Below are 14,315 nucleotides of genomic sequence, written 5' to 3' on the forward strand. Positions count from 1 at the left end.
ATTTCTGGGAACACCTAGCTGCAACCTCTGCTCCAATACATTTTGGTGACTGAATGGCTGGAGTCCATGTTCGAAAGTCCCGTCCATCTGTGTCTTGCCCCTAGATGTCGCCTGTTCTGTGATGAGATTCTTTGAGGACCAGTCAAATATAATCATTTCTCATCTTGAAAGCTCCAATATTAAGAGTGGCCCTGAAAAATTCATCAGGGGAATAAAGTTTTATTTGTCACTTCTGCTTCCCTGCAGGCCTTTGGGTAAATAATGGTGAATGTATAGGAGCTCTGATGGCCAAATGCAATATTAAATCTACTTTCTGTCTCTCTCTCTGGTCTGCCTGGTGGAGTTTGATGTATTGAATTTTACATTTAGGAACCAATTTCCTTGTGATAAATTCATGCTCCAGGCTATGCAGTGGTGACCACTGCATTAGGGGCTTTCTGACAAATGAACAGGTATGTTGGCTGTGTGTGTCAGCCGTGATGTGGGTGACTTCCCCTGAGTCCTTGATCCTAAAGAGATTTAGACTCTTCGTACTCACTGCTGGCTGTCTAAATGGATACAGAAAGTTTGTCATATTTGGGAACTTTACTTTCTCATCTTCACTGAACCATCACACTCGAGTCCTTCTATAAGCATACAATGTCAGGACTTCCCTGGTCCAATGGTTAAGACTTTGCCTTCTGATACAGAGGGCGTGGGTATGATCCTTGGTCAGGGAGCTAAGATCCACATGCCTCACGGCCAAAAAACCAAAACATAAAACAGAAGCAATATCGTAACAAACTCAATAAAGACTTTTAAAAAACTGGTCCATGTCAAAAAAATCTTAAAAAAAAAAAAATTCAATTTCAGCCCTGAGAAGCAAAACCTCAGATATGTGGAGACAGGGGCAGAAGAAACTGTTGTGGATAATTGAGATGGCTTCATATTAATCAAAAAACTGACCTAGCTAATATAATTTTTTAAAATATAAGCTCTATTGAAGAGCCTTCCCCTAAATTTTTTCATTTGTCTCCTTGCCTTCTTTCCTAGAAAATGTGTAACATATTTACCTTTTCTCATTAATTTATTGAACTAACAGTTTCTGAGTATCAATTAAATACTAAGAACAAGAAGGAAATAGCAACCCACTCCAGTATTCATGCCTGGAAAATCCCATGGGCCGAGGAGCCTGGGCGCTACGTCCCCGGGGTCGCGAAGAGTTGGACATGACTGAGCAACTCCACACACTAAGAACAAGACTATAAAAATAGAATTTTTCTGTGACCTCCAAGGGCTCATAGCCAAGGAAGAAATGGGCAGACATTTTCTGTTAAGGGGCAGATGGTAAATGTTTGTGGTTTTGCAAGGAACAGAACGTCTGTTACAACTATTGTGGCATTTGTAGTGCAAAAGCAGCTTGAAACACTAAGGCCCATTTTATCTGTCTGTGAAACACCTACTCATCGTTAGGAATCTGCTCAAAGGAACCACTTTATATGAAACCTTTCCTGACCATGACAAAATGGGAGAAATTGCTCCCTCTTTTGTGTCCTGCCATATTCTGTACAGCTCTTTCTCAGGGCACCTCTTAATACTTGATTGCACCCATTTGTTGATTATTTGTGAAAGGCCATCCGAGCGGAGGGAACAGTGTCAGCAAAGGCGTACAGGCATGTCCTGGGATGTTCGTTACACTGACTGGCGGGATCAGGAGTCGTGAAGGTGGGAGGTGCTGGTACAGTGAAGAAGAGTGTTGCGAGGGGGTGCAATCGCTAGTGTTAGGTGTTGGCCAAGCCGCTTCTAAAATAAGGTCTACTCAGGGCTTTCTGAAGGAAAATGTGTGATCAGATGAATGTTCAGAAAGAGCATTCCAGTAGCCTTGTGAAGTGGGTTAGGGCTCGAGGAAAGGAGACGAGATGGACGTATGCCAGCGTGTTAGGATGACAGCCGTGGAAACCAGAGCATCATTTTTGGTGTAGAAGTCTTGGTTGCCACCATTGTGCAAACTTAAATTGCACAATAGAACCCTGGCTTTAGTTGGCTCTGAATCAGAACTTAGAAAAAGCCCTTCTAGATCTAGTGTCAGCTTTCTTAAATGTATGACCCTGGAAAAGCCATTCACTCTCTCTTGAGTTTATAGCCTCAGCTGCAATATGAGGAAGGTAGTTTAAGTGATTTCTAGGCTATTTTCTAGCTCTACATGCCTGTGAGTTAATTGCTTGATTCCTGGTATCATTTTTCATATGTGAATTAGTCCATATCTTCATGATCCCTTTTTGCTAAATTTGGACAACTTTAATTGAATCCTAATATTTTTAAAGAGCATAGTTTAGAGTTTAATTTTATGAAAGCTATGTTGAGGAAATTTCAGAGATAACTTAGAGTGCTTTTGCTTTCTTTTCCTTCACCCTCCCCTCCCAGTGATTCTCCCTGTGAAATATTTCATGACTCTACCCTGCCTTTTTATAAATCCCCAATTCCATATTTAGCTCCTGAGTCATTAGTTCATTATCCTATAGCTTTTGTGGCTCTTTACTCTGGCACTAATTCATCTTTCCATGCTTATTGTCTCTTCTTCCCCATGCTCCAGTAAAAAAAAAATATTCCCCACTTTGAACCTATTTTTTTGCCCTATTGTATATCATCTTTTAGTAATTTGTTTACTTGTCTGTCTCCTGCCTGAGGGTGTGACTGTGTCTTATTGATCCATGCATCTCCAGAGACCAGCAGAGTGCCTAATATACACAATGAACCCAATGAATGAGTGAACCTGGCGAAGGTTTGGGTTTATGTCAGTTCTTCTCTCTCCATAGAGTATCTTTCTTGTCTCCTCTTCCCAGCCCAGGCCCAGCTTCTCAAATACAACCCTCTTCTCCAGAATGTTTTTGCTGAGTGTCTCAGCAGGTGTCAGTTCTCTTTTCTTAGAGTTTCTTGTAGCATAGTTTTTAACTTCTTTTCTGCATCTCTCATTGTTGTTTATATTTACTTATTATGTAGGGATCTCTGCCCTCTGTAGGACAGGATTACCTGGAATACACAGAACCTATGTCTTACCTTGCTTCTTCTCAAGTATCTATGGCAATGCTTGCAATTACTGGGTGTTCAATTGAGGTGCTCAACGATAGACAAACCCAACTCTCTGTGGCAAAGACTCAACAAGCATCAGACTGTTTTATGCCAAACAAACATGATTTTTGTAGAAATGAACAGCATCACTGCCCTCTTCCCTTGTGGTCTGGTTCTGATAACCTGGGAGCAGTTGAAAGTAGGCTTTCTCGAGAAAAAAATAAGAGCGCCCTCAATCTCTGCATTCTAAGTGCAGGAAGGATTTACCTATGGGGTCTACAAGCAACAATTTACATCTTGGTTTATGTGAAGGATAGAAAGCATAAGCTTGTGAGTGGGGTTGCTGACACAGCGGGGAGGCAGGAGGCAGCAGAGGGAGCAGGAGCTGGGGCTCAGGGCCAGGATGAAGAAATTAATAATCCACTTATTATTCAGAACAGCAAATGGCTGCAGGCTATTGGCAAGAGGTTCAGCAATTATCTGATTAACTGCTAATGTTACACCAAGAAACCTCTTCAAGACTGCACTTTTTTTTTTTTTTTTTTTTGCCAATAGCAGAATGGCAAGAAGCTGCTATTTTGTGTGAAAAGCTGAGAGCTGCAGGTAGGTGGGCTGTACCGAGACCCTGGTGGGCCGTCATTCTTTCAAAGTTGGAAGCAAATGGCCCTTTTTGCTGCAGTTATAACTCTTCCTGGAAATATCAGCTTCTCTGTAGCACCATAACTCAAATTTAATATGAGGCTGAAGTTGTTTTCCTTTTCATTTTGAGCTCCTGCTTAGGATAGGAGATCCAGGTATCTATCTTTTCAATGGGAACTTAGAAAACAGCTTGCATATCTCTCCTGGTGACACCCACGCCACACCAGGGCAGGAAGATATCTCCCCTTGCTTTGTAACATGGGTTCAAAGCTCACCAGCCTTTGCATTCTGCTGTGGTTGCTCTAAAGAAATTACCCTTATTTTAAAGTTAGATGCCACCACTGTAGCATACAGATCCTTTGTTCACCTCCATGCCTGCCTTTCTTTAGGACACTGACTTTTGAAGTAGTCACCAAAAGACTTGGAAAGCCCACTCTGTCTTGAGATTAGAGCTTGATTAAGATTCATTGAGACTAGACTGTGGGTTGATTGTAAGCTACCTTTGCCAGCATTTAAAAATAAACTCAGTTCTCAATTGTTTAAAAATAAATGTGAAAGTGCCTATTTCAAACTGGCAATGATCACCAGAAACATAATCACAATTGATCCCCGCCTTCGTTTGTGTTCCTGATGATTCAAGAATCTGTAGGAAGTCTGTAATAATGTTCAAAAGCAATTTTCTATTTCTACTGATAATATCCTGAGTATTCTCGGTGAGTCCTACTCTATCCTTCAGTTCTCTGCTGCAAATTCCTCCCACTCTCTCCTAGAATCTGTGGGGGGAAAAGTGACTTCTCAAATGCAAACATTAGGTGTGATTTTTCGGCAGGATAATCATTGAAGCCAGTATCAGGCAAAAGTTAACCAGGAGAATGTTCATGTCAAAACCTTTCACTTTGTCACAGTTCATGAAACAGAGGTGCTTTGAAAGCAAAGGCATTTTTGCAGCTGAAAAGGCCTTTAAGTAAGAAAAATCAAATTCTGTATAGACGTATTACAGTAGCTTTATTTCCAGAATTGGTTAATGGAAAGTCTTTTATGTGGATATCAATTATACCACAGCTAAAAAGTCAATTATGTTGTAATTGGAGGATAAAATAATGGATTTACCTCAGGTAAATTCAAAGTCATATTTGAAATGTAACTCTTCATTATTGCATTCTTGATGTATGAAATTACTTTTGTCTATATAATGGTATTCATTAAATGTAAAGGTTTAGTGATAAATGCCTTATACAAATTTGGAAAACACAGTATAAAAACAAAGAGGGGGTTGAATTTTTAACTGATTTTTTTTCCCAATTACTAACCTCACTTGCTAACCTACTCCTTAGGTTAAAAATTTATATTTTCTTAATGGAGTACATTAAGGGTGAACTCCCAATTCCTATTTGGTTATTACTCAAGCTTTGTTTTAATCTTGGTGAGTCTTCAGTAAGAACAACAATAAGGAGCAAACTTTATTGAATATATTTCTCTGTGCTGTACAGTAGGATCTTGTTTATCTGTTCTACATATGAAAGCTTGCATCTTGGTAAACCATAGATGGAAAAGAATATATATATATATAAATAAAAGTGTATATATATACATATATTCAGTTATACATATGCATATATATGTGTATCTGAATTTCACATATATGGATAGCTGAATCACTTTTCTGTATAGCAGTAATTCACATAACATTGTAAATCAACTGTACTTCAATAAAAATAGAAGATCAATAAAAAATGGTCACAGAGACAAAAAGGAGCGAGATTTAGCCGAGAACTCATGTTGTTCTACACACATCATTTCTGCAGCCTTGCCCTGACACTTCACTCCCTTCCCTGTGTGAGCACACAGCCTTGTTACAAAGCAGCAGTGATCTTGTTAGAAGAGCAGCAGGCTCAGCCTGGGCTGTGTCCTGCAACATTTCAGAGGGAAGACAGCTCTTGTAGGTGTCTCGAATAACAGCTATTTCCAGGAAACTAGGAAGAAATACCCAGAATTCTCTAGTGTTTTGCACAAACGAAACCGACTGAAGGTCAGACACATTTTCCTCTGAGATGTAATCAACTTGTGTTCTGTCTCTAGTTAATCCCTGAAACCTAGAACCTAGAACTGATTAAAGCTATCTATTCATTATCCTTAAAGATTTAATTTAAATTTAAAGTTAAGTTTAAAGTTAACATAAAGTTAAAATTCTCCTTAAAGTTAAAATCTACTTCCAGGTTTGGAGTTATAATCCCAAATGCTGTTTCATATTCAGTCATTAAACAAATCATTGTTCAGTGTCTACCTAATATGTTCCAGACATGGTTGCCTTTGGGAAAATAACTTCTTAATGGAGAATATTAAGATGTATATATTTGAAATCTTCTCTATTATAGTTATCTGATATCATTGTTGTTCAGTTGCTCAGTTGTGTCTGACCCTGCTACCCCATGGACTGCAGCACGTCAGGCTTCCCTGTCCTTCACTATCTCCCAGATTTTGCTTAAACTCATGTCCTTTGAGTTGATCATGCCACCCAACCATCTCATCCTCTGTCCTCCCCTTCTCCTCCTTCTCTCAATCTTTCCCAGCATCAGAGTCTTTTAAAGTGACTCAACTTTTCGCATCGGATGGCCAAAGTATTGGAGCTTCAGCTTCTGATATCATTAACTAACCTTAAAAAAGAGATCAAAAATAGGGAAAAGAAACCCACACTAAACATTTTAGATGTTAACTAGATAATCAATTTATAGCATCTGAGCTACAATTCCAATTACAAAACATATTGCAGCCAGTGTTGTAATAGAGCTCTTTTTATGTTTCCCCTTCTAGGCTGTAGGTGCCTTCATTTCTGTCAGAGAACTTGTTAGTTGAGGTCATCGTAAATTTTGCAGTATGTAAGGAAGTACTTTGCACATGGTAGGAAGAATATAATGCTTATTGAGCTGAGTGGCAAAGATTTTACAGATGTGCCGCTGGGTTTTGGTTCCCTTCAAGATACCCTTTTGTGAGCTTATATGTCAAGACCCTGCCCAGTGTATCTGCTAAAGAGAAGCAATAGGAAAGGCTCTGTGCATGGAAAATGCAAGCTGGGGTTAGAGGGACAAAATGCATAGCATGGAATGATTAAAAACACGTACTGGTCACCTTATGAGTAAATGTAGAGGATAGAGTGATGTTCTGTAATGTTGCCCGAACTTGAAATGTCATGGATCCTGAGAAGGGTTCTTTGATTGCTTGACATCTGTCAATTGCTTTGATATTGTTTAATTTTTCTGGCTATGAAAACAAAGCATTTTTGTAGTTATTACAAGTGTATAATTTGTAAAGATGCTGCTAAAATAAAACTTCACATTCTCAAGAGAAAATTTTTCATGATGGAAAACTCTGACTTGGAGAATATCACTGAAGAACACTGGCGTGTAGAAAGACTACTGGGCTGTGTTCTCACCAGTTCTTCTGTGGATTGGCTTCAGGATCTATTGGCCAAAGCCCTGATACCGCTGCAGTTGGTCTACCTGTGAAGTAAATGCCCCAAATCTGGAGAAGGTCATCTGTTTTAAATGGACTGGTTCTTCCCATTTTTGTTTTTGGATTGATGATTCATTGAGGCAAGCTGAGGCTGGTATGGGAAATCATTTATCTGTTCTCCAGAATACTTTTCCAAAAAAAGCAATAAAGGGTGATACTCCACACAGGGATCTGAAAATGCTACAAGTGTTTTATGTGCCTGTGCTAATAATTTGAGCTTTGCTTTCCTCTGTTATCCTGCCAAACAGAATTAATACCAGGTTCAGGGGTGTGTCCCTACACGTCTCTCTGTGTATAAATGTTTAAAGGGTGAGGAACTCTTTAATGCTGAATGTTAGAGAACCAAAATGTAGCAAAGTAGCCATATGGGGTGCCCTCAGTTGTGTTATATAGATCTGAAAAATAGTGTTTCTTTGTAATCATAGAAGTCATATTTGGTACTAAACAGATTATACTCATCTTCCTTGTCCGAAAATGTCTCCAGTTTTTCAAAATGATACTTTGGCCACCTGCTGTGAAGAACTGACTCATTTGAAAAGACCCTGATGCTGGGAAAGATTGAAGGTGGGAGGAGAAGGGGTCGACAGAGGATGAGATGGTTGGATGGCATCACCAACTCGATGGACATGAGTTTGAGTAAGCTCTAGGAGCTGGTGATGGACAGGGAAGACTGGCGTGCTGCAGTCCATGCCGTCACGAAGAGTTAGACATGACTGAGTAACTGAACTGAACTGAACTGATGCATTTGGCTAAAGAGTTGTTGATAGAAAATCTGGAGTTTCTTATTACAAATTTTGTGAGCCAATATTCAGTAATTGATGACTCATTACATACTTGTTTCATTCAATAAATATTGGATAAATATTCTAGAAATTTAAATATCCAGTATCATTGGTGGTGCTAGTGATAGAGAACCCACCTGCCAACGCAGGAGACATAAGAGATGCAGGTTTGATCCCTGGGTTGGGAAGATGCCCTGGAGGAGGGCATGGCAACCCAGTCCAGTAAGAGAATCCCATGGACATAGGAGCCTGGTGGGCTACAGTCCATAGAGTCATGAAGAGCCAGACATGACTGAAGCAACTTAGCACAGACGCACACATAATTTTTCTAATCAGAATGCTGAGTTAATGATAAAATACTCAAACTCAAAATATTTGCCAAAATACACATAATGTACTTGAATAATAAGAATGCCCAGTTGCTATATATTTGCACATTTGACCTGATTATTTGGTTGGAGACTTGGGTATCTTTCCTATTCATTCATTTTTTCAGCGAATAATGCCTGGGAACTCACTTTATGTCAGACAATGTTCTAGGTGCTGAAGACAGAGCAGTAAAAAAAACAAACAAAAAACAAACAAAATAATAAAACTCATAGAGGAAGGAGAAGAAAAATAGGAAATATAAAAAGAATTATATAATGTACCAAATGGTGATAAGTGCTGTAGTTCAAAATAAATAAGCATAACAGGGGATACTGCAGGGTGATCAGGGAAAAGTCTCCTGTATGTGACATAAAGAAAGCGAGAAATAATATATGCAGATGGCTGAGCAAAGAGTCAGAGAAAAGAATAGCAATTGCAAAGGTCTTGAGAGAGTCTTGAGAAAGTTCTCTTCTCACTAGCTGTGCTTTTTAGTGAAATAGGAAGCCAAACGTCATCAGGATGTGGGTGGAGAAGGAAGTATTAAGAGAGTTGAGAAGAGAGGAGTGGCTGTGAAATGGTCTTCTAAGACCTTGGGATAAATAATGGAACATGGAACGGTGGTAGCATTTCTTGACTTTGGGAAAGATGTGCTTGAAATCAGTGGTCATAAACCAAAACCTGTTGGCACAGTCATATATTTTCCTTCAGTTGTAATGACCTGTGCAGGTGCTGCTGTGAATAGACAGAGTGGGATTTATCTAGGCTTCCCAGGTGGCTCAGTGGTAAAGAATCTGCCTGCCAATGCAGAAGTCACAGAAGATGTGGGTTTGATCCCTGGGTTGGGAAGATCCCCTGGAGGAGGAAATAGCAACCCACTCTGGGATTCTTGCCTGGGACATTTCATGGACAGAGGAGCCTGGTGGGCTACAGTCCATGGGGTGTCAAAGAGTCGGACAGAACTGAGCAATTGAGCATGCATGCATGCAGGATTTGTCTAGGATTAGAGTTTTGTTAGGTGTATAGGACTGAGGAGAGAGAGACAAGGGAATTGAAGGTGTAGGAGGGCAGTTAAAAGCAGGTTGGAGCAAGAGAGTTTACATGACAGTCGTTGGTTGTTTCAAACACTACTATTGATCACTCTTTCCCCTCCCACTCATCTGTGAAGTTGCTCAAGTCATAAAGCCATGAGTCATTGACTCCTTGTCTTGGGTTAGGTGTCCTAGAAGCATATCTCAAGAATCCTTGCAAATGATTTATTAGAAAGGGCTCAGAGGGGAAGGGAGTAAAGAAGTTGGGGATTCAAGGATGATAGGAAAAGACACCTAACCAGAAGGAAATGTCAGGCAAAATTCCATAGACTCACTCAAGGAAGCTCAGGTCTGTAATTTAAGTCTCAGGGTTGTCTTGACCCTAGGAAGAGAGTTGGAGCTTTCATACTCCTTTGCTTTTTAATCATTGGTTAAATACTCTCCCAGCAGCATGTGCATTCCCAGGATCTAAGCTTTCTATGCCTCTAAGTCAAGTTGGTACCAATAGCTGGAGATCAATACTTCCCCCCAAATCAGAAGTACTGGCTGTTGGAAGCAGAAGTACACACAAAAAAAGAGGTGTGACATGCACAAAAATTGTTAAAAAGGATCCAAGGGGTTCTAATATTTCCTCTTTTTCATCTACAGTATCTAATTTATCATTTAAAAACTGTCAATTTTAACTTTAAATATATATTAATCCTCAACTTCAGCCAAACAATGTTTTCAGAATATAAGTCATGATGTGTCATTCCTTGACTTAGAATATGATCTAAATTCTTCTGGAACTCTTCACATTCTGCCCCATCTCTTCCATCTAAGTTGTTTCACTCACTCCCTTCCTATTTTGGCTAGCAGAGTTGTAGTTTAAGTCCTTCGAACGCCCCAAGCTACTTGCTGCCTTGGGCTTTCTTTGCCCGGGGGGCTCGTCCCGGCCCCTCCTGCGCAGATGCGCCCCCATTACCACTCCTGGATTCCGGCCATGGCACTGTGTGCAGCGTGCAAAATCAGTACCCACCACTGCTTCTACTGCCGTTTGCCTTCATCATTCTTAGCATATGGCTTGCTTTCTTTACAGTATTTTCACTTGTGATTCTATTTGTTTATCAGTGTGTTCCCTCCACTACAGTGTAAGCCTCATGGGGACAGTGGCTATTCCGTCACCAGGCTTAGTGCATTCCCAGGGACACATCTGACAGTAAATAATTCCCAAACTGAGTTGATGCCTGAGTGGACTGGCTGTTGGCTGCTGTTTCCTTGTCCTTAGCATAGCTAAATAGGAAGGTTACCTCCTCCTAAATATTTTTGACATGCATTCCTGTTCATTTTTGGTATTGACTGAGTCTGAGCCTAAATCCTTCTGAGCCTTATGCCTTCTAGAGGTGCAAAACCCTCTAAACCTAAACCTACCAGTAACTGATCTTTGTATGAATGCATGCTAAATCCTTTCAGTCCTTTCCAACTCTTTTTGGCCATATGAACTGTATCCTGCCAGACTTGTCTGTCCATGACGTTCTCCAGGCAAGAATACTGGAGTGTGTTGCCATGTTCTTCTCCAGGGCATCTTATCGAGGGATCGAGAGCTTCCCGGGGATCGAGCTCGTATCTCTTACAGCTTCTGCACAACAGGCAGATTCTTTACCGCTGAGCCACCAGGGGAAGCCCAATCTTTGTATAACTGGTCATAAAGTGATAAGGCTGTAGATAGTTGAGGATTTTGATACATTTTATTATTATGTTAACTATCTTGTTACTACTCAACAATGTTTGTAGCTGTTATAATAAACAAGTCAATTCTTTGTTTGCATATATGCATTTGAATATTAATAATTTTTATTGTATGGTTGTTATTATTACACAAATGATTTAAGTGCTGGGAATTTTGAAGTACAACCTCTACCATGGAATCTGAGCTCATGAAAAGATGCCATTGAAGACTAAATCACAATTTACTCAAATTCATTTAGATGGATTCCTTTAGATGATAGCTGAACAATGGAAATAGACAAAATTGTTTTAAGATATAAATTGAAATAATTAAAAATATTATGTGTATTAAAAAATTCCAAGTCTTGGGTGGAATTTCAAGATCTCTAGTAAGGAATGAATTGTGTCTATTCTTTTACATTGTATATACATATACACACATATATATATGCATATCTTTGTGTGTGCATGCTAAGTCACTTCAGTCGTTTCCAAATCTGTGACCTTATAAACTGTAGCTGACAGGTTCCTCTATCTGTGGGATTCTCTAGGAAAGAATACTGGAGTGGGTTGCCATTTCCTACTACAGGGAGTCTTCCTAACCCAGGGATCCAACCAGCCTGCATCTCTCACGTCTCCTGCATTGGTTGGAGGGTTCTTTACCACTAGTGCCTCCTGGGAAGCCCATGTATACAAATAAAGCTCTGATCAACCTAGACAGTATATTAAAAAGCAGAGACATTACTTGACCAACAAAGGTCCGTCTAGTCAAAGCTATGGTTTCTCCAATAGTCATGTATGGATGTGAGAGTCGGACTATAAAGAAGGCTGAGTGCCAAAGAATTGATGCTTTTGAACTGTGGTGTTGGAGAAGACTATTGAGAGTCCATTGGACTGCAAGGAGATCCAACTACTCTATCCTAAAGGAAATCAGTCCTGAATATTCATTGGAGGGACTGATGCTGAAGCTGAAGCTCCAATACTTTGGCTACCTGATGCGAAGAACTGACTCACTAGAAAAGACCCTGATGCTGGGAAAGATTTAAGGTGGGAGGAGAAGGGGACGACAGAGGATGAGATGGTTGGATGGCATCACTGACTTGATGGTCATGAGTTTCAGTAAGCTCCAGAAATTGGTGATGGACAGGGAAGTCTGGCATGCTGCAGTCTATAGGGTTGCAAAGAGTGGGACATGACTGAGTGACTGAACTGAACTGAATATATATATGTACATATATATCTTTACCATTGGCTAAAATATAGACAATCATTAAAGCATGATTTTATTTTAAATATCCAGAGGGAAACACTAATCCCACATTTGTCATTTTATACTCACGAAGCCTATTGATTTATAAATTGCTTGGCTACAGTGATACAATTTAGAATTTAAAATCCCACAAAGATGTGATTGTCAAATTATGAGGAAATTTAGATGCTCAGTACCCAAGTCACTTTTTATTATTAAGCTAGACACTTGGGGAGCCCATAAGCTCTTTTCACTGCAAGAAAACCATCAGTGCATTAGAGCTGCACTTAATCTCACTGTGGTCTGACCTCGCATGAAATTTGAAGAATCCTGGCTTTGATATGGAAGCAATATGTTTGTTTATGACTCTGAACAAGGCATAGGCCCAGAGGGCCTGTTCTTTCCTATTTTGAACTGTTCAAGGCTTCAGCAGTATTAACACCTATAAGAAGCTGACATCAAAGAAAAAAAAAAAAACCTGAATTCCACTGAGCAAGCAGGTTTCTGAAAAGTTTTATTGAGGCATAATTTACATATCATAAAATTCACTCACTTTAAGTGTGCAATTCAATGATTTTTAGCAAATTTACTGGGTTGTGTAACATTTTTATCACTCCCGTAAGATCCCTCACACCCATTTACTGTTACTCCCCATTCCCACCCCAGTCCAGACAATAACTAATCTAGTTTATATCTCTATAGGTTCAGTTTTTCTGAACATTTAATATAAACGGAATCATACAGTGCACCATCTTTTATGGGTCTGACTTCCCTTACTCAACGTAACATTTGTGGGGTTCATCTGTGTTGGAGCGTATGTCAGTGCTTTATTTCTTTCTATTGTTGAATAGCATTTCATTGCATGGGTATGCTACACTTTGGTTATCCATTCACAAGCTGATGAGCATTTGGGTTGTTTTCAGGTCTTGACTATTAAGAAAGATGTTTCTCTGAACACTTATGTGCAATTCTTTGTGTAGACATTTGTAGTCATTTCTCTAGGAGTGAAGTTCAGGGCCTAATGTTAGGTCTTACAGTAGCTGAGCTTTTCAGAAACTAAAAAAAGAAGTTTTTGAGTACATGGATTGGTGAACTGCAAGGTTTACAAAGATAAGTATGAATAAACAATTATTTCCTTCAAGAAGCTTATGATTCATAAAGAAGATAAAGTAACTTTATAAGTTGATAGACTCCTAGAAATGACTAGACTATGAGGGAGAGTGTGAATACTATAGAAAGGGTGTAAGAGTTTCTAAAAAACAGGTCTCCTCAATTTGTGAGTAGAGAGAGAATGTGGTCTGAAAAGTCCCTTTGAGATCTCTCCTTGGGAATGGTTTAAAGAACTTAGGTTGATGACAAAATAATCAAAGAAGGAAGAAAGGAAAATACTGAACGTGCTGAGCGACCTGCGGGTGGCCTAGTAGAGCAGGATGTTCAAACAGGACTCTGCGATCTCTTTGGTTGAGACCAAAAGACCTGGAACAGTTCAATGGGGACTAAGTCACCAACATTCTAAGTGGAGTTGCCATGGACATATACAGGAAGTGCAAAGAAATTAAGAAAGCTATTTTGGCAGCAACCAGTTATCAAAGGGTATGATCAGAGACTTGGAGAAAAGAAATATTTGGGCATGGGAGAGTTTTCTCCACTGTAATTGTCTTTGAGCTTTCCATTTCTCACACTGACTCTATCAGAGAGGAAAGTGGTAATGATCTTTTTCAGATACAGGTAAATTAGAGGTGCTTCAAGGAGGCCACGTGACTTATCTGATGTATGACTCCTGTAATTTCAGCTTGAGGGAGCAGAGCTAGCATAAAGAGGCTGCTTTGGCTGCCAGCAGGACATGTGCTGCCTGTGAGTGGGTAATATGTGTGAGGTTTCTGTGGGCTAAGTATGTAGGTAGGATGGCCAGGGGTTATTTTAAGAAGGACTTGCCTAAGAGGACTGTGTGATGGAGCCGAAGACTGTGATAGAGATTCTCAG

The sequence above is a fragment of the Cervus elaphus genome, chromosome 29 (assembly GCF_910594005.1).
Source record: "Cervus elaphus chromosome 29, mCerEla1.1, whole genome shotgun sequence".
Lineage (NCBI taxonomy): Eukaryota > Metazoa > Chordata > Mammalia > Artiodactyla > Cervidae > Cervus > Cervus elaphus.